General features: G+C 41.9%; 1 protein-coding gene across 7 annotated transcripts in view; it reads right to left on the reverse strand.

The window, feature by feature from the left end:
* KANSL1 (KAT8 regulatory NSL complex subunit 1) overlaps positions 1 to 22,405 on the reverse strand; it is a 168,794-nt gene that overhangs the window by 134,534 nt on the left and 11,855 nt on the right. For 2 of the 7 annotated variants that reach the window (XM_059669849.1, XM_059669842.1), the window contains exon 1: positions 4,729 to 5,410. The exons of 2 other annotated variants lie outside the window; for them this stretch is intronic. The gene's annotated coding sequence lies outside the window, so the exon portion shown is untranslated. Of the gene's footprint in view, positions 1 to 4,728; positions 5,411 to 22,405 lie in introns of those variants that run through there. 3 more of the 7 variants (XM_059669850.1, XM_059669847.1, XM_059669848.1) reach the window with 2 other exon arrangements.

Genomic DNA, 22,405 nt, shown 5'->3' on the forward strand with positions numbered 1-22,405 from the left:
TGTTTCTATCTCTCTCTCCCTCTCCCTTCCTCTCTGAAATCAATAAAAATATATTTTTTAAAAGCATATATATGTGTATATATAAATGCACACAAACACACACACACGTGTATACACACACACGTGTATACACACACACACACACACACACAGCTAAATAATTCCTTAGTAGGTTAGGGCATTCAAATGTTGAAATTTTATGGAGCTAGCTTAGTCTTGGAAAAGCAAGGCTTGCAGGAAGTAACATTTATTAAGCAACTATTATCTGCCAGACTTCTACCCAAAGGGAGACAAAAATTTAAAAGATCTTCCCCCTTGAGGGTCTCTTGGCATAAAGGTTTAAAACCTTCTTATACAAACTTTTAAGTTTTTCTTTCAGATTATCCAAGTTTGTCTGCTTTTCATTCATAAATATGAGCTGTGCTTCAAACTCTTAAGTCAGTTTCCTCATAACACATTAAAAAAAAAAGTCAATTTCAGTCCTGTTTGGAGTCAAGTCTTTTTGGTAAATTATACCTACTGGTTTATTTTCTCCTACATATTTTACCCTACATCCTAAAAGACTGGCACATGACATAATGGAGAAACAAATAATTACTGAATAATTAATAGTAACCCTTCCAACTGGTCTTTTCCTATGACCCACAATTCTTCCCACAATCTGCAAGTGATACCCAAAGATACCACTTACCTCCTACCTTCTTCTCGTGGCCTTCAAATGTTGGAGATCTCTAGTACAGTGGGTATTTGTCTTTTCCAATTTATATTGTCTTTCCTATCACTGTTTTTAGGAGAATGGGAAGTACTGAAAGAGCCTTATTTTGTTATGAATTATTATACTCTGGCAAGAATATTTTTACAAAATGTTTAATATGCCCAGAAACTAATTATTAGGGATAGAAACTATCATTTAAAAATACATCTTCAGAACCAACATGCAGACTGGAAAACCAGTCTTAATATAGATTTCCAAGAAATAAAGTCCTATTTTAGGGTAAAGGACATGGTCCAAATACTCTGCACTGAGATAGTAGGTAGGCCAGGTGTTTGGGACCATTTTTATTTAAGACACCTACACTGTACTTCAAAAAGTGATCAAGCAAAAGAGTACACTAATGCAAAGACACTTCCTAAGACTTAAAACAGTCTAACCGAGCGGTTCTCAACCTGTGGGTCGCGACCCCTTTGGGGGTCAAACGACCCTTTCACAGGGGTCGCCTAAGACCATCGAAAAACACACATATAATTACATATTGTTTTTGAGATTAATCACTATGCTTTAGTTATGTTCAATTTGTAACAATGAAATTGGGGGTCACCACAACATGAGGAACTGTATTAAAGGGTCACAGCATTAGGAAGGTTGAGAACCACTGGTCTAACCAATCAAGGCAGAAGTTTACTTAAAATAGAGAAAGAAGGCAAAGAAAAGGTGCTTTAGGGCTCTAAATAAACCACTAAATGATGAAATTTGCTCTGGGGCAATCAAATGAAGACCACATACTTAATCTGCACTGTTCCCTCCTTTCCAAACTCAAGGCAATGGAGAGATCTTTTTCGGGGGGGGGGGGGGGGGATCAATTTAAAAAAAATTTTTTTAAATCTCTCTCTCTCTCTCCAGGAAGGAAATTACTTAAATTTGTTTTAATAGCCTCACCAAGAAGAAAAAAAACAAATCCTACCAAGCCTTCAAGCAAGCTGACTAAATATAAAAGGAATAAGTATTACTCTTTAAACACAGAATTTTCAATGACTATTGTTTAGAAAATACTCCATGATTATGATGTTTTTACAACATTTAAAAATTGTGTTTCTAATATGACAAGATAACTAAGCTTTATTCACAAAGTTCCCAACTAGCACCACTCAAATTCTAAAATACCTTCTCCAACCAACACCATCAACCACATGGCCCTATGTTTACAGGTCACATGAGTAAGGTTGTATCAACAGAACAAATCTAAAATTTACTTTCACTTTAAAATACAATTAAAATCTGTGGCCAACCCAATAAAATTCAGAGGATGTATGTTACAGTGTAACAAATAAGATGGCAGAGTTGGCAGTGTTTGAAGAAGAAAAAATGGAGTACTACAGTTATTTTCCTTTCTTCTCACCGTGATAAAAGTTCAAAAGTGAACTTAAGGCTTACTCATTTTCTAGCTTCCAAAATTTTCCTCAACAGGATAATGATAAGTCACTTAACAACCAAAGAATGCTGTGCAGTTTTAGCCATAGAAATAACATGTGTAGGCAAGAAAAAAGAAAATCAGACAAAAAGTTAACACCTGACTTTGGTAAAGCACAACAGTCAAATACTAATGTTCTGAATTAAGCTTTCAGAAAAGATGCAGGAACACTTCTAAATACTTCACTTTAATAAATTCATATAGGCAAAAGGACCCAAAATCCCATCCCACCCCACCCTCAAAGGTCCATCAATATTTAATTGATCATTCTTTTAACTATCTACAGATACAAATCAAAATGCTTATCTTACATATGTATCTTACTTCAATGAGGCAGTCATCAGAGACCAACCATACATAATACAGAGATGTTCAGAATCTTGGTCACATTTAGTATTTCTCTCCAACATTTGAGAAATAAAAAGCTAACCACCTCCAAACATGAGATCACTAACAAATATACCAAATACGCTAAAGTCAAAAGAATTTGCATACTGTGTTGGGGAAACCTAGTGGAAATTGAAATCAGAAATATAAGTCAGTTATCCCACATTTATAATACATTTTTTAAATTCCTCAAGGAATGAGCATTTTACCTTGCCTTATTTTTAGAACTACACATCACACTGCACATATCACATGATGTGATGTAACTGTTAGCAAAGAAAATGGCCCATATCATTGAAAATATATTAGTAAGAGAACAAGAATCAATGCATCCTTAAGAATCACTACATTTCATATTTACTTTTTTAAAAAGTTTATTAAATTACATTTTTTAATTGTAAAAGTGGCTAATAACCTATATAGAAAAACAGAGAAATATACTTGATATTTTATAAAATAGGAATTTACACAATTAGGAAAACTGATATGAAGAAATCGATAAATGGACATTCATTTAAAACTTTAAGATAAAAAGCAAAAAATCTCCAGATCAAAAGCACAATAAAAATATAATGAAATACTCTTAGCTAAAGCATAATTATTACTCAAAAGTATTTACTGTTGTTAGGATATAAGAAAAATAGTTTTAACTGACAAACCTGCAGACAATTGAAAATTTCTAAATTGGTCAGACTGTTAGGAAAGGAACCAAGTATAGCCTATAGAAGGGGGGGAGGGGAAAACACACCCACTTAAGCCTTTGTAAATAGTGGTACTTTAAATGGCCCCAAAGTAGGAAAAATAGCAACTATACTATTCTGAAATATGAAGAACATACCCCGATGTACTACTTTTCCATACTTGAAAGTGCTTTAGAACGAAGTTCAGTAACAATCTATAACTATATCATGATTACGCAAGGCAAAGATTATGTAATTTTATCGTTTTTTACAAATGTTGTCCGACTCTAAAACTAAAACAACTGAAACGTTTTGCTCTCTCCAATGGGGAGGGGGTAGGTTCTTCTGGGCTACAATTTAAAAATAAAAACAAATCCCAAAACAAACCAAAAAAAAAAAAAAAAGAAACACACAATGATTGCTAGCCACGTGACAAAGGAGATGGCAACATCAGGATTGTGAATGGAGGGGAGGGAAGCGAGGCAAGACTAGGGAGGTTTCTCGGAACTTTGGGAACCTTGAGATTCGAGTCTACCGACCCTTAAGGGACCAAACTCTAGCCCTAAGAGTTATACTGTTAATATCCTCAAGTAGTTTTATTAATAGGTCACAAAAAAGGCACCAGTGACCTCTAGAATAAAGGGGGAAAACGGAGGAGGAAAGAGCAATTTAAAGTGGCGCCATCATGTCACCCCTTCTCCCCTAAGGCAATCCAATAAGCAATAGTTAAGTAACATGTTTCTCAAAAACACCACATTGGGATCCCAAAAATGGAAAACAAAAGGATGTTTAAGTAAAGCATCAGGATACTGTTTATCATATGGAAGAACAATCAAACTATATGCTGAGAATCAAAAGACCGTCAGCCGGAAAACAGGCCCCCCAAACTCACTTAAAAGCAAATAAATGCCTCTTCCTCTTTAGTTAAAAAAAAAACCAACACGTCCGCCTGAGAGAAACTAGATCTGAAAACCTAAGTGACCTCGATTTACAGGCAACAAAAACAATAAATAAATGAAACAAATAACCATCTCACAGAACAATCAAGAGTTGTGATATACACCGTGAAACGCGCAAGATGTGTATTTCGAGCAGAGAAAGGCCTTTTGCAGTCGAGAAGTTCAAGGCGAAAGCCAGAGTTTGTTTTTGTTTTGTTTTTTTAACGGGAATAAACCGTGTTCTAAGGCCTCGTTTTTAAATAGAACGCCAAAGGAAAAGCTGGCGAACGCGGCGGCAGCTGGTGGGGAAGGGCCCCGCACACCCCCGCCCTTGGGGCGACTCCCAGCCCCGGACCCGCAGCGGGGAAGCCCGGAGAGGCCATTTAAAGTTCCGGGGGTTTTTCCTGCCCTGCCCTGCCTTTCTAGTTACTACTAACAAAGAGAGAGAGAAATGGGAGCCACGGGGAGAGCGAGGAGAAGGAGAAAGGGCAGCGGGAGGAGGTGGAGGAAAGGAGCAGCAGCAGCAGCACCTACCACGTGATGGAGGAGCGTCGCCCGGGCGGATTCGGCCCCACAAAATGGGCGCAGTTTGCAAACAGCCCCCGGCCTGGGCGCCGAGGGCCGGCGGCGGGCGGGGGCGCGCGGCAGCGGCTGCGGCCCGGGCCCCCGCTCTCCTCCCCCCCGGCGCCCGGAGCCGCCCTGACTTTCCGGGCGGGGGGGCGAGGCGGAGGGGGAGGGGAAGGCGGCGGCGGCGAGGAGCGGCTGCTTTTTCTTCTCTTTAGGGCCCCTTCTCCGGCCTTCCTCGGCTCCGGCAGGGCCTGGGCACGGCCGGGGACCGCAGCCCGGCCGGGCGGGCGGGCGGGCGGGGGCAGAGGGTGAAGCCGCCCCCCCCCGCCCCGCACAAACAAGCGGCGCCGTCTGCAGCCCGAACCCGCACCCCGGCCGCCACCCCGAACGTCTCTTCCAGGCCGGGGAGCGCGCTCCGGCCGCCCCCCGCGCCGCCGCGGCGAGATGAGTCGGCTTTGCTACGGTGCTCGGTTCTCCCGCCGGTTCGCCGAGCGGTGGCGGCGGTGGCGGCGGCACTGGGAAAATGGCGGCCGAGCTCCTTTTCCCTCCCCCCCTTTAATCTGAAGCGGAGGGAGAATGGAGCGAGCGAGCGGGCGAGCGCCGGGGACACGGGGAGGAGGGACAGCAGCGCCTCCGCCGGCTGCGGCTGCGGCGGCGAAGGGCCGCTCCGCCCCGGCGCGCCGCCAGGGGGCGCCCGCCGCGCCGCCCCCACGGGCCGCCAGGAGGCGCGGCCGCCGCCGCCGCCTCAGTCATGGCTCCTCGCCGCGGCCGCTGCTTTCTGCGCTTCCATCTGTGGAGGCCGCGGCGCAGGGCCCCAGCGGCTCCCAGACGTGCGGCGGCGGCACGCGACACTGCGGCAGGCGGGAGAGGGCTCTGCTGCGGCCAAGGTGAGGCTAACCTGAGGCACTGACGCCGTCACACTCCCTCCGCGCTGGGGCTGGCGGGGCCGCGCGCCGGCTAGGAGGGGCAAGGCGGAGGGGCAAAGCGCAGCGGCGCGGCGGAGCGAGGGGACGTGATCGAGGAACTGTTTGCACTGTCGGCCACGGCCGAGGTACCACACTATTCCAGGACTAACGTGCGCGCGGAACCGGGTAGGAAGCTCCTTGACCACTGAAGCGCTTCCTACCGCCCTTTGTCCTAGCAGCCTGCCTCCGAACACTGCAGCATGCCTGGCCACTAGCCCCAGCGCTGCGCTCCGCAGCCGCCAGGTTAAAAAAAAAAAAAAAAAAGCGCACGTCGTCATTGCGCAAGCGCGTGCCAGGGCCCGCGCCGGGCCAGCCCGGGAAGGAGAAGCCGGGAGAGAGAGGGGAAGTGATGGCCCACCAGCGCCGGGCCCGCTGGGAACTGTAGTTTTCGTTAAGCACGCGTCTTGTTTTGGGTGTCATGGCTTGGCAAATCCGCCAAAACAGGCAAATGGCATTACACAATGCGCATTTATGCTTCCTGTCGCCACCAAAAGGAAGTTCACTGCTATGCTAAAAGTTTAACAAAGAACTCCGTAGAAAAACCCAAATCTCATAACAAAAAACAAACTTCCCACCTTCATACCGGAGTTGGTTTAAAGTAGTGGCACTTTATCATTTCTCATGACCAGTTTGTTAGTACAGTATTTTATTCATTTCCCAAAATAGGGTCTTAAAATAGTGGAACCTTTTATAGATTTAAAAAAATCAGTAATATAATGCAAAGTGTGACATTTACACAAATATACAAATTATATTCCATCATCCTTTAAAACTAAAGAAAAAGTTGGCAAAAGATGAATTAAGATTTTTTTATAAAAAAAGAATCCTAGGATTCATCAAAATATTACTTTAAATGACTGAATAAAAGAAATGTTTCCAACAATTCAATCATCATATTCAGCAGATGAGAAGAGTATGCTCTACTACCAAAAATGAAGTTGAGAAGTGCTCAATACTCTTGTGGCTTACCAGAACCAATATCCGGTGGTATGCCTCACTTCTAGTAAAAAACAGAACAAAAAAAAAACACAGCTTTAGTCCTCCCACAAAGTTACACTAACTCACCAGCTCTTACAGCATTTGCACCTATATTTCCATGAGTTTCCATGTGTATACTCTTAAAATCACTCTCTCAATTATAGTGGTTTTCAAATATCAAAAGCAACCATCTAAGAAAGTCCCAGAGTCAAATTACACAAAGAATAAACTAATATATGTATACATATCTGTATACACATCCAAAAGAGATCCTGCTTTTGGCTTTTTAATGTATAATCCCGGGGAAGAATATTTTGTTGATTAAAAATGTACACACACATATTTCCACCTAATAGTAATTCCACAAAGTATAACATAAGGGTGTTAAACATACAATTGCAGGACCAATAGATGGCGAACTAGAGCCCTAATCTGAGGCTTCTGAAATCTAAATGAGCAGAATGAAAAACACCAAATAAGGCAAAGCCCTTTGCAGTGTATACTTAAATATTATGTTCAAAGACACCCACCACAAAATAACCTTACTACTGCTTCAACCTTTAAAACTCAACTACCAGATTTAATTAGGCCCCCAAATAACCAAGGTTATGAAATACATTTTTTCAATGGATTAGGAAAAAGGTGGAAATACTCATTTCAAAACATGCGTTTTAGGGAAAAATAAATTCCAACTTTCCCTTTCTCTCATTGCTTAGCTCAGGAGTTCACAGTGCTTATGGCACTTAAATAAGTCAATCTGTTTTACACTCAAATCAGATCTCTTTCTGCTTAGGCACCAAGTTTTACAAATAAGGACATTCAAAGGTGAGCCAGTAGACACAAAAATCTTAGGAAGAGAAATATGTTTTCTTAAAATTTACCCCAGAAACACAGTGGATGTCAAGACATTAAAAACACACACACATACTACTCACTTTTCAAGTAACTGTTAGAACAGACATTGTAGTTGACTCTCCAGTATCTACTCTATCCTAATGTATTCATTTAAACCCATTCTCTTTGCCAATGATTGGTTGAGAATGGGCATGGAACCCAATCCTGGCCAATGAGACATGCGTAAAAGCCCACCAGATGATCTCCAAAAGAGAATTGTGAGAAAAGCTTCTTCAATCCTAAGGATGAGGAAGAAACACTCCCTCTTTCTCAGACAGTGCTTGCTAAACATGACACCTCAAACCACTAGTTACCTTACAGCAAGCCTGAAGATGCCACCATCAAAAGGTGGAAGACAGTTGGCAAGAACTTTGGTCTTTAGTGACAGCATTAAATCTTTATACCAAACAATCCTGATATCTGCAAGACTTCTGGACTTCCAGCTACATAGGAACAATGTAACAACCAACATTTATTTTATATAACATTATTTATTCCTCAAAAAGGCCCTTCCTTCCTATATACAACTCTATACCCATCCATGTCTTTAGCTGTGTTCTTGCTGCAAAGAAGAGGACCATCCCTCATTACCATCATTCCTTGTTCATTCCTCTCCCCCAATCCACCTCAAACTTATTTTTCCTTAAGATATGTTCTACCACACAACCATTATCATTTACTCACTTAACAATAATGTAGGTAACTGATACTATTGGTATTCTGCTCTTGATTATATGATCTCTGTAATTCCTCTGAGGTTGTTTTCATAAATCATCTCCCTTCCTGAAGCTGATTGAGAACCTCTTAAAGGCAAGAACTATGGATATTCCAACTTCAGATTTATTACTCTCATCTATACAATAAACATATTCCAAAAAGGTACTCTAACTTACTCACGATATATCTTCTAACAAGCCAGAAAGAAATTCCTGAGCAGAATCCTATATAATAAAAGGCTAATATGCAAATCGACAGAACAGTGGAACAGCAGGTCGCTATGATGCGCACTGACCACCAGGGGCCAGACAATCAACGCAGGAGCTGCCCCCTGGTGGTCAGTGCGCTCCCACAAGGGGAGTGCCGCTCAGCCAGAAGCCAGGCTCATGGCTGGCAAGCACAGCGGTGGTGGCGGGAGCCTCCCCCACCCCCGCAGCTTTCAACATCCCCCAAGGGCTCCCAGACTGCACGAGGGCACAGGCTGGGCTGAGGGAACCGCCCCCCAAGTGAATGAATTGCATGCACCGGGCCTCTAGTATTCTATAACATATTCAGTACTTCACACATCCAAACTGATCTTACAAGGACAAGGAATTATTTTGTTTTGCACTTTTTAAAAAAGCAATTATTATATAACTCAGGAGAAAGTCCTAAAGCATAAACCATTTAGTTTCAAAAGGACAGGAACCTGTTTTTGTTATTTACCATTGCATCCTGAGAACCTAGTCCATAGCCTTGCAAAAAGAGGCACTTCATAAGAATTTGCTGAAAAAATGAAAACAGGTATAATATAGGAACCAACGTATAGCCCTAGATTTTACTGTCCCTCCATCACTTACGAATTATTTAACCTATAAGCCTCAGTTTCTAGTCTGTAAAAAAGATATAATAGTGCCTACCTCATAAGTTTAGCTATTATCATTATTATTAACAAATGAAGCTAGCCCTGGCTGGGTGGCTCGGTTGGAGCATCATCCCATACACCAAAAGGTTGCAGGTTAGATTCTTGGTCAGGGCACATACCTAGGTTGCAGGTTCCATCCCCAGTCGGGGTGTGTACAGAAGGCAACTGACCCATGTTTCTCTCTCACATTGATGTTTCTCTCTCTAAAAAAGTTAACAGAAACATATCCTCAGGTGAGGATAGAGAAATAAATAAATAAGGAATGAATGAAGTTATTTTCCAAAGTTTAATAATTGAAAGACTAAAATAAAGGTCAGTACATCTTCTCTAATTCAAACTTCAAATCCCACTCTAGACTTCAGCTAACAATGTGTCCATGCATAAACTCAGATAATACTATACATAAAAGTTATTTGAGTTCCCTAAAAACATTCCAATTCTGAAAATGCCGGGGTCCAACCCCAGCAGGTCCAGGGGTTCCCAAAGGCGTAGACGGAGTCGGCGAAGAAGGAAGGACACGGAGACAGTGTTCAGTTGATCAGCAGCCTAGCCAGGATCTCTAGCCAAGTTCTGGTTTCGATCTCCAGAGAGGTTCTGCTGTTTATTGTCTTGTTGCATCCGTATTTATACCAGTTGATTTTAATCCTGTCAATTTCTATTACAAAGGCTAGGGCGTTTCTTATCTCCATTCCAGGGAGTAAAGATTATGTAGCTTAAGCATGATTGTTTGTAGTGATTAACTACCCGCCTGGCACTTAGTTAAGGAGTTTCATCCCCTCCCTGACTTCAGGGAAAAATTCCTACCTGGGGAAACAACCTTTCTAGGAGAGGTGACCTTGGTTAAAACACACAGTGCTAAGGGGAGCAAACATATTAAGAACAGTATGCTATATACGCCAGGTCCCTTGAAACATATGCTGTGCAGATGTTTCTTTCCTGCAGCGACTGTGTCAAGCAGCAAGGATGGACAGGCTTCCGGCATGAAAAGAATTATTTACAATCGTAACTCTAAAGCCACATTAAAATTTTTTTTAAATGCATTTTTTTTAAATATATTTTATTGATTTTTTACAGAGAGGAAGGGAGAGGGATAGAGAGGTAGAAACATCAATGAGAGAGAAACATTGATCAGCTGCTTCCTGCACACAGGGAGCACATCCCGGTCAAGGGCATGTACTCACAACCAAGGTACATGCCCTTGACCGGAATGGAACCCGGGACCTTTCAGTCCGCAGGCCAAGGCTCCATCCCCTGAGCCAAACCAGTTAGGGCTAAATGCATTTATTCAAAAAAATTTAGTGAGTACCTATTAAGCTCAAGACCCTCTCCCGGCCTGGCTGTTGTTGCTCAGTGGTTGAGCATCAACCTATGAACCAGGAGGCCAAGGTTCTATTCCTGATCAGAGCATATGCCTGGATTGTGGGCTCGTCTCTAGTAGGAGGCATGCAGGAGGCAGCCAATACATGTTTCTCATCGATGTTTCTATCTCTCTATCCCTCTTCCCTTACTCTGTCTTTAAAATCAATAAAGACATATTTGAAATGAATGAATAAATACATACATACATACAGTCAGACATCCCCCGAGGGCTCCCGGACTGTGAGAGGGTGCAGGTTGGGCTGAGGGATCCCCTAAGTGCACGAATTTTGTGCACCGAACCTCTATTGATATATATGCATGCTTAAAAGGGACCCTGAACATAGTCCCTTCATACAGATAATGAAACCTGAAAAGACCTAATGTAAAAATTGCTTTGGGTATCCTCTATACCAGTGATGGCAAACCTATGACACGCGTGTCAGAGGTGACACGCGAACTCACTTTTTTGGTTGATTTTTCTTTGTTAAATGGCATTTAAATATATAAAATAAATATCAAAAATATAAGTCTTTGTTTTACTATGGTTGCAAATATCAAAAAATTTCTATATGTGACATGGCACCAGAGTTAAGTTAGGGTTTTTCAAAATGCTGACACGCTGAGCTCAAAAGGTTCACCATCACTGCTCTATACTAATAAAAGGGTAATATGCTAATTAGACCGGGTCGACCAGACATCTTCCGGACGTCCGACTTCCTTCTGGACAAAGCCACGGTGGCGGGGGCCAAGGCAGAGGCAATTAGGGGCAATCAGGCCGGCAGGGGAGCAGTTAGGGGGCGACTAGGCCAGCAGGGGGACAGTTGTGGGGGGCCAGGCCGGCAGGGAGGCAGTTAGGGGACGGCCAGGCCAGCAGGTGGGCAGTTAGGGGGCAGCCAGGCTGGCAGGGGACCAGTTCGGGGGCGACTAGGCCAGCAGGGGACCAGTTAGGGGGCAATCAGGCTGGCAAGCAGAGGCAGTTAGGGGCAATCAGGCAGGCAGTTAGAGTGGTTAGGGGTGATCAGGCAGGCGAGCAATTAGGAGCCAGCGGTCCCGGATTGCAAGGGGGGGGGGGGGGGTCGGGCAGAGCTACAGGAGGACAGTAGCAAGCTACTGGAGCGTGGATTCGTGCACAGGGCTACTAGTGCCGGAAGCTGGTCCATCCTTACTGCTTGATACAGTCGCTGCAGGGAAGAAACATCTGCACAGCATATGTTTCAAGGTACCTGGCGTATATGGCATACTGTTCTTAATATGTTTGCTCCCCTTCTTAGAGCTATGTGTTTTAACCAAGGTCACCTCTCCGAGAAGTTCATTTCCCCAGGTAGGGATTTTTCCCTGAAGTTAGGGAGGGAATAAAACCCCTTACCTAAGTGCCAGGCGGGTAGTTAATCACTTTAACTACGAACAATTACGATTAAGCTACATAACCTTTACTCCCTGGAATGGAGATAAGAAACGCCCTAACCTTTGGAATAGAAATTGATAGGATTAAAATCAACTGGTATAAATACAGATATAATAAGACAATAAAACACAGAACCTGGCTGGAGAACCTAGTGAGAGAACCTGGACAGAACTTGGCTAGAGATCCTGGCTAGGCTGCTGATCAACTAAACGCTGCCTCTGTGTCATTCCTTCTTCGCCGACTCCGTCCACACCTTTGGGAACCCCTGGACCTGCTGGGGCTGGACCCCAACATACTAGTCCTATCTAATAAAAGAGAAACATGGTAATTAGCGTACATCCGCTACCCTTCCCATTGGCTAATCAGGGCGATATGCAAATTAACTGCCAGCCAGGCAGCTTGAAACTAACATGAGGCTTGCTTGCTTCAGTGACGGAGGACTCCAACATTCCCCGCCTGCCTTGCCGGCCTCTGAGCTTGCAGTTTGAAACATAGTTACAAATATAGAAGCTAAACAAAACCCCAGAAACCTGCTTTCAGCGAGCCGGGATCTCAGAGCTGGAGTTGATACAGTGTTTCGATTATAGAACCCAAACAAACCAGATACCTGCTTTCAGCAGCAGAGGCCTCAGAACTGGAGTCAGCGCTAAAGCTGGCCCAGAATTAAAAAGAAAAAAAGGAGCATTTGGGAGCTTCAGTCACCCACCAGCCTGAAAACAGCCCTCAGCCCTCACCCAGACTGGCCAGGCACCCCAGTGGGGACCCCCACCCTGAAGGGTGTGTGACCAGCTGCAAACAGCCATCATCCCCTCACCCAAGCGGGCCAGGCACCCCAGTGGGGACCCCCACCCTGAAGGGTGTTCTGACCAGCTGCAAACAGCCATCATCCCCTCATCCAGGCTGGCCAGGCACCCCAGTGGGGACCCCCACTCTGATCCAGGACACCCTTCAGGGCAAACCAGCCGGCCCCCACCCGTGCACCAGGCCTCTATCCTATATAGTAAAAGGGTAATATGCCTCCCAGCACTGGGATCAGCGGAGCCCCGAGGCCTCCCGGCACCGGGATCAGCATGACAGGGGGCAGCGCCCAAACCCACTGATCTCCCTGCGGCTCTGTGTGTGACGGGGTGGTGCCCCAACTCCCCTATCGGCCCTACTCTGTGAGTGACAGGGCGGAGCTCCCCAACCCCCTGACTGACCCTGCTCTGTGGGTGACAGGGTACGGAGCCCCAACCCCCCTGATGGGCCCTGCTCTGTGCGTGACAGGGGGCAGCGCCCCAACCCCCTGATTGGCCCTGCTCTGTGCGTGACAGGGGGTGGCGCCGCAACCTCCCCATTGACCCTGCCTTGAGTGTGAAAGGGGGCAATGCCCCAACCCCCCAATCAGCCCTACCCTGAGCGTGACTGAGGGTGGCATGACAACCTCCCAATCTGCCCTGCTCTGTGCATGACAGGGGGCAGTGCCCCAACTCCCCAGTCGGCCCTCCTCTGATCCCGACCAGGGGCTGCACCTAGGGATTGGGCCTGCCCTCTGCCACCCGGGAGCAGGCCTAAGCCAGCAAGTCATTATCTCCCGAGGGGTCCCAGACTGCGAGAGGGCACAGGCCGGGCTGAGGGACCCCCCTCCCCCCCCGAGTGCACACATTTTTGTGCACTGGGCCTCTAGTATATAATAAAAGGCTAATATGCAAATCGACTGAATGGCAGAATGACCGGTCGCTATGATGCACACTGACCACCGGGGGCAGACACTCAACACAGGAGCTGCCCCCTGGTGGTCAGTGCGCTCCCACAGGGGGAACGCCGCTCATTCAGAAGCCAGGCTCACAGCTGGCAAATGCAGCAGCGATGGCGGGAGCCTCTCCCACCTCCGCTGCAGCGCTAAGGATGTCAGACTGGTGGCTTAGGCCCCCTCCCCACATCCCCAAGTGCTCCCGGACTGCAAGAGAGCACAGGCCAGGCTGAGGGACCTCCCCCTGAGTGCACAAATTTTGTGCACCGGGCCTCTAGTAATATTAATGAGACCACAAGGTACTGAAAACATGACTGAAATTGAGGAAATGCTAAAGTCCATCTCATCACTGTCACTCATTTATCATATATCATTTTCTTAACAGCAATCTTTTTTCACTTCTGAATGAGAATGACAAAAATAATGGAACACAGTATTCAGTACTTTCAGCCAGACTCCAGATTAATTCCCACCATCGAATGTAGATGCAAATGAACTAATTTCAAGTAGCAGAACAACAAATAATAAAATAGCTGAATTTTATCTTCTGTGGTACCAAGAAAAAAAAGGGTGGGGGTGGGCTGGAGGTGGTCAACGGGGGGGGACACATATGTAATACTTTCAACAATAAAGAATTACAAAAACAACAATAATAAAATAAAATAAAGAAGAAAAAAATCCTTCTATGTAGGGAAGAGGAAAAACTAGTCACACTTCCTAGAATATCTATGGTGGCAAGATCACATTATTACCTAATACCAAAACCAGAAAAACATATTACAAGAAAACTATAGATCAAGATACCTTATGGATACAGATGTAAAAATTCTCAACAAAAAAACTAGCAAGTTAATCCAGCAACATAACCTTTGATAACTGGTTAATCCTAGGAATTCAAGGTTGGTTTAATATCTGAATATCAATTAATGTAAGACACCATATTAATAAAGGATAAAAACTATATAATCACCTCAATACAAACAGGTATGTGACAAAATCCAACATCCTTTTAAGGCAAAATTACACAGCAAACAAGGAACTGAAGGAAATTTCCTCAACCTGATACAAGGTATGTATGAAAAATCCACAGCTAACATCATAATGAAGAAAGACTGAATATTTTTCTCCCTAAGAACAGGAACAAAACAAGAATGTTTACTCTCACCACTTCTATTCAACATGGTACTGGAGAGTCTAGCCAGGGCAATAAGACAAGAAAAAGAAACAAAAGCATTCAGATTACAAAGGAAAAAGTAAAACTACCTCTATTTGTACATGACATTATCTTATATATGGACAATCCTAAGGAACCTGTAAATTAATTATTAGAGCTAATAATAAAATCCATTAATGTTATAGGATACAAGATCACTATACAAATATCAATTGTATTTCAATACATTAACAATGAACAATATGAAAATGATTTTTTAAAATTCCACTTACAATAACATCAAAAAGAATAAAATATGTAGAAATGTCCAGCCAGGGTGTATCAGTGGTTGAGTGTTGACCAATGAACCAGGAGGTCACAGTTCAATTCCTGGTCAGGGCACATGCCTGGGTCAGGGGCTGGATTCCCAGTAGGAGGTGTACAGGAGGCAGCTGATGAATGTTTCTCTCTCTCTATCCCTCTCCCTTCTCTCTCTAAAATAAAATCAATAAAAACATATATATTTTTAAAAAAGGATCCAGCCCTGGCCAACACAGCTCAACTGGTTGGAGTGTCGTCCTGTGCATTACAAGGTCATATGTTCAATACCTAGGTTGTATGTTCAATCCCCAGTTGGGCACATACAGGAGGTAACCCATCCATGTATCTCTCACATCAATCTCTCTCTGTCTCTTTCTCTCTCTCCCCCACCTTTCTCTCTAAAATCAATTTTTTAAATATATTTTTAAGAAGGTATCCAAAAAAAAGTTTGCACAATAATGTTTATAGCATTATTCATAACAGCCAAAAGATGGAAAAACCCAAATGTCCACCAACTGAGTAATGAATAAGCAAAATGGGGAACATCCATATAAATGGAGTATTACTTGGCATAAAAAGGAATGAAGTACTGATATATATGCTACAACACAGATGAGCCTTGAAAACATGCTAAGTGAAAGAAACTAGTTATAAAGGAGCACATATTATATGATTCCATTTATATGAAATGTCCAATGTAGGCATATCATAGAGACAGAAAGTAGGTTAGTGCTTGTCAGAAGCTGGGGGACAAAAGAGAATAGGGAATGATTACTGATAGATATAAGGTTTCTTTTTGGATGTTAAAAATGTTCTAAAATTAGATTGTGCTGATGAATGCACAACTAAGTGAATACACTAAAAAATGTTTATTTTAAATGGGTAAATTTTATGATATATGAGATGTATCTCAATAAAGCTGTAAAAAATGATTTCAAAATACTTAATTTCTAAACAATTTCACTTGGAAAAAAAATGCTGAACCACTTGTGAAAATGTCAGGAGAAGGCATGCCATAATTCTGCTATTTACTAGTATTTCCCTTTGAGAGATTACCTCAGAGCACTAATTTGCCTTTATGTTATACTTGCAAACTCATTGCCAGCAGTATATATAAGAAAAGACTGATATTTGCCATAGTTTAAAATTTTTTAAATAAAAATCTGTTCATATAAAGAAATAAAAAATAGGACTGGTAATACCTCAAAATATAGGTATAAAAAAATGTAACTATACATTGGAAATACCTGGCACATCATACATATTCACAAAAATGAAATTTTGCAGCATAATAGATTACTATAAAGAAAAACATCTCTTTTTTTAAATCCTCACCCAAGGATATTTTTTTCCATTGATTTTTAGAGAGAGTGGAAGGGAGACGAAAAGATAGAAACATTGATGTGAGAGAGACACATGGATTGGCTGCCTCCAGCATGCCCCCTACCAGGGCCAGGAGTCTGCAACCAACGTACGTGCCCTTGACCAGAATCGAACTCAGAACCCTTCAGTCCGCAGGCCGGCAATCTATCCACTGAGCCAAACCCGCTAGAGCAAGAAAAACATTTTTTAACTTAAAAAGGAAAAAAAAAGATTAGGTTCTCATCAAACTGAAGTTACTCTACTTTGTGAGAATGAAATGAGGAAGACTCAACATGTAATTGATACAATCAGTCATCTATAGAAATGATACAAAACTAGGGCATCAGTAAGTGAAGAGTTTAAAAAACACAAATCCTATTAATGCAAGGGTTATCTTCAGTGAGATAGGATTGGAATATATCAGTATTTTAAAAGCTTCAACAAAAGCAATAATATTATACTCTCCCTGAAGAATTATAACAGATGATTGGCAAGCCTTCTATAAAAGGGTAGTCAAAGAGAAAGAATTTGTCATTATCATCCCCAGCACTATCCGAATTATAAGGATGGCACCCTGATCCACAAATATAGGATTTGAGAGGAAGAATATGTGCTAAACAAGAAAGAATATGATGATCAGTCAACTCATTTCCAATCCAAATTGTTCATTTCATTTTTCTCCCATAAATCAACAATTGATTGCATATGGTCCCATATAAATGTGATTGGCGTATAAGTTTAGCACCCAGTAATAATTAGACTGATATGAATAATACTGGATTGACATTCAAGTTCTAGCTCTATCACTAAGAAGCTATGTGACTTTGGGCAAATGACCTTACTGCTCTTAGTTTCTTCATGTAGAAAACAAGAGAGCTTGACTAACTTAAATCACGGTTTCTTTGAACTTAAAGCTCATCAATTCAAAAACATAAAAACACTACAATAACAATAATGAAGGGTTCAATAATCTATGTTTTTAACAACCCAAAACTTTTTTGGGAGGGAACTGATATAAAAATTTAAATAATAAAATAAATCGCATCTCAAAAAATAAATTAGAACCTACTAAGACATATGCATATAACAGAACTTGGTACTAAATTATAATCAGAAACTGACATATATGACTTACTAGTAATAGACATAAAAAACGCATAACCGCCCTGGCTGGTTTGGCTCTGTGGATAGAGCCTTGGCCTGGGGACTGAAGGATCCCGGGTTCAATTCCAGTCAAGGGCACATGCCTAGGTTGTGGGCTCGATCCCCAGTAGGGGCCTGCAGGAGGCAGCCGATCAATGATTCTCATCATTGATGTTTCCATCTCTCTCTCCCTCTCCCTTCTTCTCTGAAATCAATAAAAATATATTTTTTTAAAAAACAAAAAATGCATAACCAACATTCTGTAAGTCAGGAAAAACTAAAAATGTAATATATGGTTACCCAATTTTAAGAAAGAAAATCTAGACTTTAGTTAGATAAAATTAAAATTATGTTTAAAAAGCAAATGTGTAATACAAAGCTTAGAGTTGGAGTTTAAAATACTCCATGCAAAAAAATAAATAAATAAATAAATAAATAAATAAAATAAAATAAAATAAAATACTCCATGCAAGAAATAAAAAAGTCAGGTGCTCAACCATAAGTTTTGAATTGCTAAGTAGTGTGGGGATGGAGGAGGGATGTGGGGGGCGGGCAGGAGAGGAGGAGGAAAACAACTTTTCTCAAAATAGTTAAGATAAACAAAAATGCAGAAAAGTAATAAAACACCATAAATTGTAACTGATCAGGAGCACTAAGACCTATGTAGACAAAACAATTAAAACATTGCAAGAAAATACAAAGCCACAAGAGGAAGCTTAAGTATATAAAAAGCCAGATGATCCTGGGTTTCAGCACCAAAAATAAAAAATCCAGATGCCAAATAATTACTGGATGAGTCATTTGATAAGTAGGGTATAAACAGTGATAAAAGCAAGACAGCTGATAGGCCCAACTTTAATTTGCTTGATTTTTTTTTTTTTTTTGCTTAAATATTTACTGAAGAAGATAGGAGAAAGAATACCCTATTACTAAATTATTCTTAAAATATACAAATCAGGGACAGGGAATCAAATTCATCACTCAATAAACAAGATGCTTCCAAACTAATAAGTTAGCTATTAGGTAGTTATGGAGTCCCAAAGCATTCTCTGAATTTTAAAAGAACTTAAGTATAACATTAAAAAATTTCACGGAGAAACCTACTGCGGACAGTCACATGAGGGGGAGTGAGCTCCTATAGACCTAGGTAGGAGGATAGAATCCGGATCTGTGTCCTTTATCAACATTTACCCAGCTTCTGGCTTTACTCCTGCATACTCAGGCATTCAATAAAGGTCTACTGAACAAAATGAACAAAAACTCCCATCTATTCAAGAGAAGGGCTCTGGCTGTGAGCTTCAAATCAGTCAAATTGGCAAATCTCTAGTAGAGATCAGAAGACATAGTGGCTTGAATAATCTTCTGAGAAAAAGACAGGGCTTCTAAAAGAGAAAATCTCACCACACCAGTCTACCCAAATTTTCTGAGGAAAAAGTAAGTACGTGAATATAATTTATGTGGGCTTTCATAAAAGCCTTGATAAGATCTATAAAAACCTGAGTGACCCCAAAATTGAAAATATTTACCAGAGACAGAGCATGATTTAGACAGAAAATTAATGGGTGGATACATGGCATTTTCCCAAATAAAGAAATATAAGCAGAAGATTGATCTCTAGGTATTGTTTTAGAAATGCTCTATTTAGTTTAATAAATTACATGAGAGATATACAGAGAATTCTCCATTTTGTAAATGTAATGATGAGTTCCCTGATAGTGAAAAATAAGAGAAATGAGGTGAAAAGGATTTTTAAGTACACTAATGAGAGACATTTGGAAAAACTAGGTGGTTTTTCTTCAGCTTAGAGAATACTTTGGCAAGCATGAAAGTTGTCTAAATAGCAGAAGGGCTGTGGAGCAAAAGAGAAACTAGAGTAGTTGCTCTACGCAGTTCCTGTATAGACAAATTAGGCCCAAAGTGGAAACTGCAGAGATGCACATTTCAACTCAACATAAGGTCAAGCCTTCTAATTCTTACTCTATTTTACTTTGAAGACATACTGAGATACAAGAGGCTAAAATACTGCAGGCAGGGAAGTGACAGGTGTTAAGCATGCACAAATGAAAAGTAAGGCATTTACAGAAAAAAACATCTAAATTGTGCCCTAGCCGGTTTGGCTCGGTGGATAAAGCGTTGGCCTGCAGACTGAAAGGTCCCAGGTTCAATTCTGATTGAGAGCACCTGCCTGGGTTGTAGGCTCTATCCCCAGTAAGAGGCAGCTGATCAATGATTCTCTCTCATCATTGATGTTTCTATCTCTCTCCCTCTCCTTTCCTCTTTGATATCAATAAAAATATATGTATTTTTAAAAAATCTAAATTGTACCTAAAGGATTCATAGCTTCCAGTCAAAAAAGAATTTTTGAATAACTATAAAATGTTCCCTAAAGACAATATGATGTTCTATGCAAAATAGAGGGAGGGATTGCAAATTCTATTGGCAACAAGGTAACGACCATATTTCTTCTTTGTGAACTCTGATCATATTCTTTGTCAGTAAGGCTTTTCTTTCTTTTGGCTGTGACAAACTTCGAAAACCAGTTGAGGAGAGACACATATTAGTGACTTTAGCTCACCCTGCTGGCCAAAAATTTGCTACCATGATCAAGACCTAGATTTAAAAAAACAATAGTTTACAATTACAATCTTGTCCATTTTCTAGACCAGGGGTGGGCAAACTTTTTGACTCGAGGGCCACAATGGGTTCTTAAACTGGACCGGAGGGCCGGAACAAAAGCATGGATGGAGTGTTTGTGTGAACTAATATATATTCAAAGTAAACATCATTACATAAAAGGGTACGGTCTATTTTTTTTTTTAGTTTTATTCATTTCAAACGGGCTGGATCCGGCCCGCGAGCCGTAGTTTGCCCATGGCTGTTCTAGACTGTTGCTACAAACACACAGTGATAAAAGATAAAATGTTATGTGTCTAAACTCATACTTAACACATCTGTGATGGAGAAGGAGAGAGGGGACACCTGATCACTAATGTATAAAAACTAATTTCACAAGGAATTCTACCATCAGTTCACTGCCAAATATACTACCTGCTTGGAACATCACAAACCTAATTAATATCCATTTCCCTATACTTTATTCTAACTAATGTGAAAATATTGTAGGTACCAGATGACACTGGGTTGTCAAAAAACAGGTCCTCACTAAGAAAGCAAAAACACCTATGCCCTTCATTATTCAATGGAAGATTATTAAAATACAAACAAACACCTTCTTGCCTTATTCCAAGCTACACTGCACAAACTGGATCCTATAGTTCCAAAGGGTAAAGTCAGGATTGGTGAATGGATGTAACTAACTCAGCTTTTCCACTGTCCCCTCCCTAAAGATGTACTCCACAGATTGGGCAAAGCAGTCCTCAGACTATTGTTACACATTTACTAAGTGTCATCAGAGAGCAAGCAATGATAATAAAAGATAAGACACAGCCCTTACTCTCAAAGAACTTAAAGACTAGCTAGCTGGGTGAGAGAAGAAAACCTGCAATCACTGTACAAGAGAAATACTAGGAATGTACACACACTCAAAGGCCACGCCTGGGTCCATATGAAGCTGTATCAGCTATTGTTGTCACTGTTACTATCACCACTGTTACTTTCTAGAACAGGATGGAGGCCATTTTAAACAGAGGCAACTGCTTGTGTGAAGGCCCAGAGGCAGGAGCAACAAGGTGCACAAAAGAAACTTCAAGCAATTCAGCACTGCTGAGTACAGAGTGCTCAGGCAGGAGTAGAGATATCTGGCAAGGCCTGGGTGCTTTGGCAAAAGCATCTGACATTTACCTCAAAAGCCAGGTAAGCTGCGGGGGAGGAGGTACATAATCATATGATGAGATCTACATTTTACAATGACAGCAACTTGGAAGGCAGTCAAGGAGAATGATCAAAAGGTGATTGCAGGTCATGCAGGCAAAGGGTGACCAGGTCTAAACTCAGAAGGGAGAAGTGTAGATGACTAGGGAAACATTATGAGCTAGGATCTCAAGAACATGGCGACTACTATGCCATAAGAAGGAATTAAATGACTAGATGGGTGATGGTACCACTCACTGGGATATGAAGATAGGAAGAGGTTGAACTTTAAGGTCATTTTGAAATGAACAAAGGACATCCACACGTAGATGTCCAGGAGACAGCTGTGTGTATGGGACTGGAGCTGGAAAAAATTCATTTGCAAATGATCAGTGTATGGGTGGCGAATGAGACACAACATGTCTAAGATGTCCCCCAGGAACTGGACAGGGTAGGGGGAGAGAGCCAAAGTAAGGCAAACACTGATGTGAAAGAGAAAAAGACTGCCAAGAAAACTGAGAAAGTCAGAAATGACAAAAATGATAAAAAGAGCAGCACTCACAACATTTATACTTTACTGTGAGCCAGGTACTCTTCCATGTGCTTTTCATGTACTAACTCAGCGGTCACCAACTGGTGGTCCGTGGACCACTGGTGGTTCGTGAGGTTCGAAAGGTTGGTGACCGATGTACTAACTCATTTCCTCCTCACAACAGTCCTGTGAGGTAGGTGTTATTATATTATCTTATTATTTTTCCCATTTTTCAGATGAGGTAACTGAGGCACAGAGAGGTTAAATTACTTTTTCAAGATATACACAATAAGTGGAGGAGCTGAAATTTGAATCTAGGAGCCTGGCTCCAAATTCCATGTTCCGTCTCATTCTTCTACAATGCCTCTC

This window comes from Myotis daubentonii, chromosome 16 (assembly GCF_963259705.1).
Source record: "Myotis daubentonii chromosome 16, mMyoDau2.1, whole genome shotgun sequence".
NCBI classification, from domain to species: Eukaryota; Metazoa; Chordata; class Mammalia; order Chiroptera; family Vespertilionidae; genus Myotis; species Myotis daubentonii.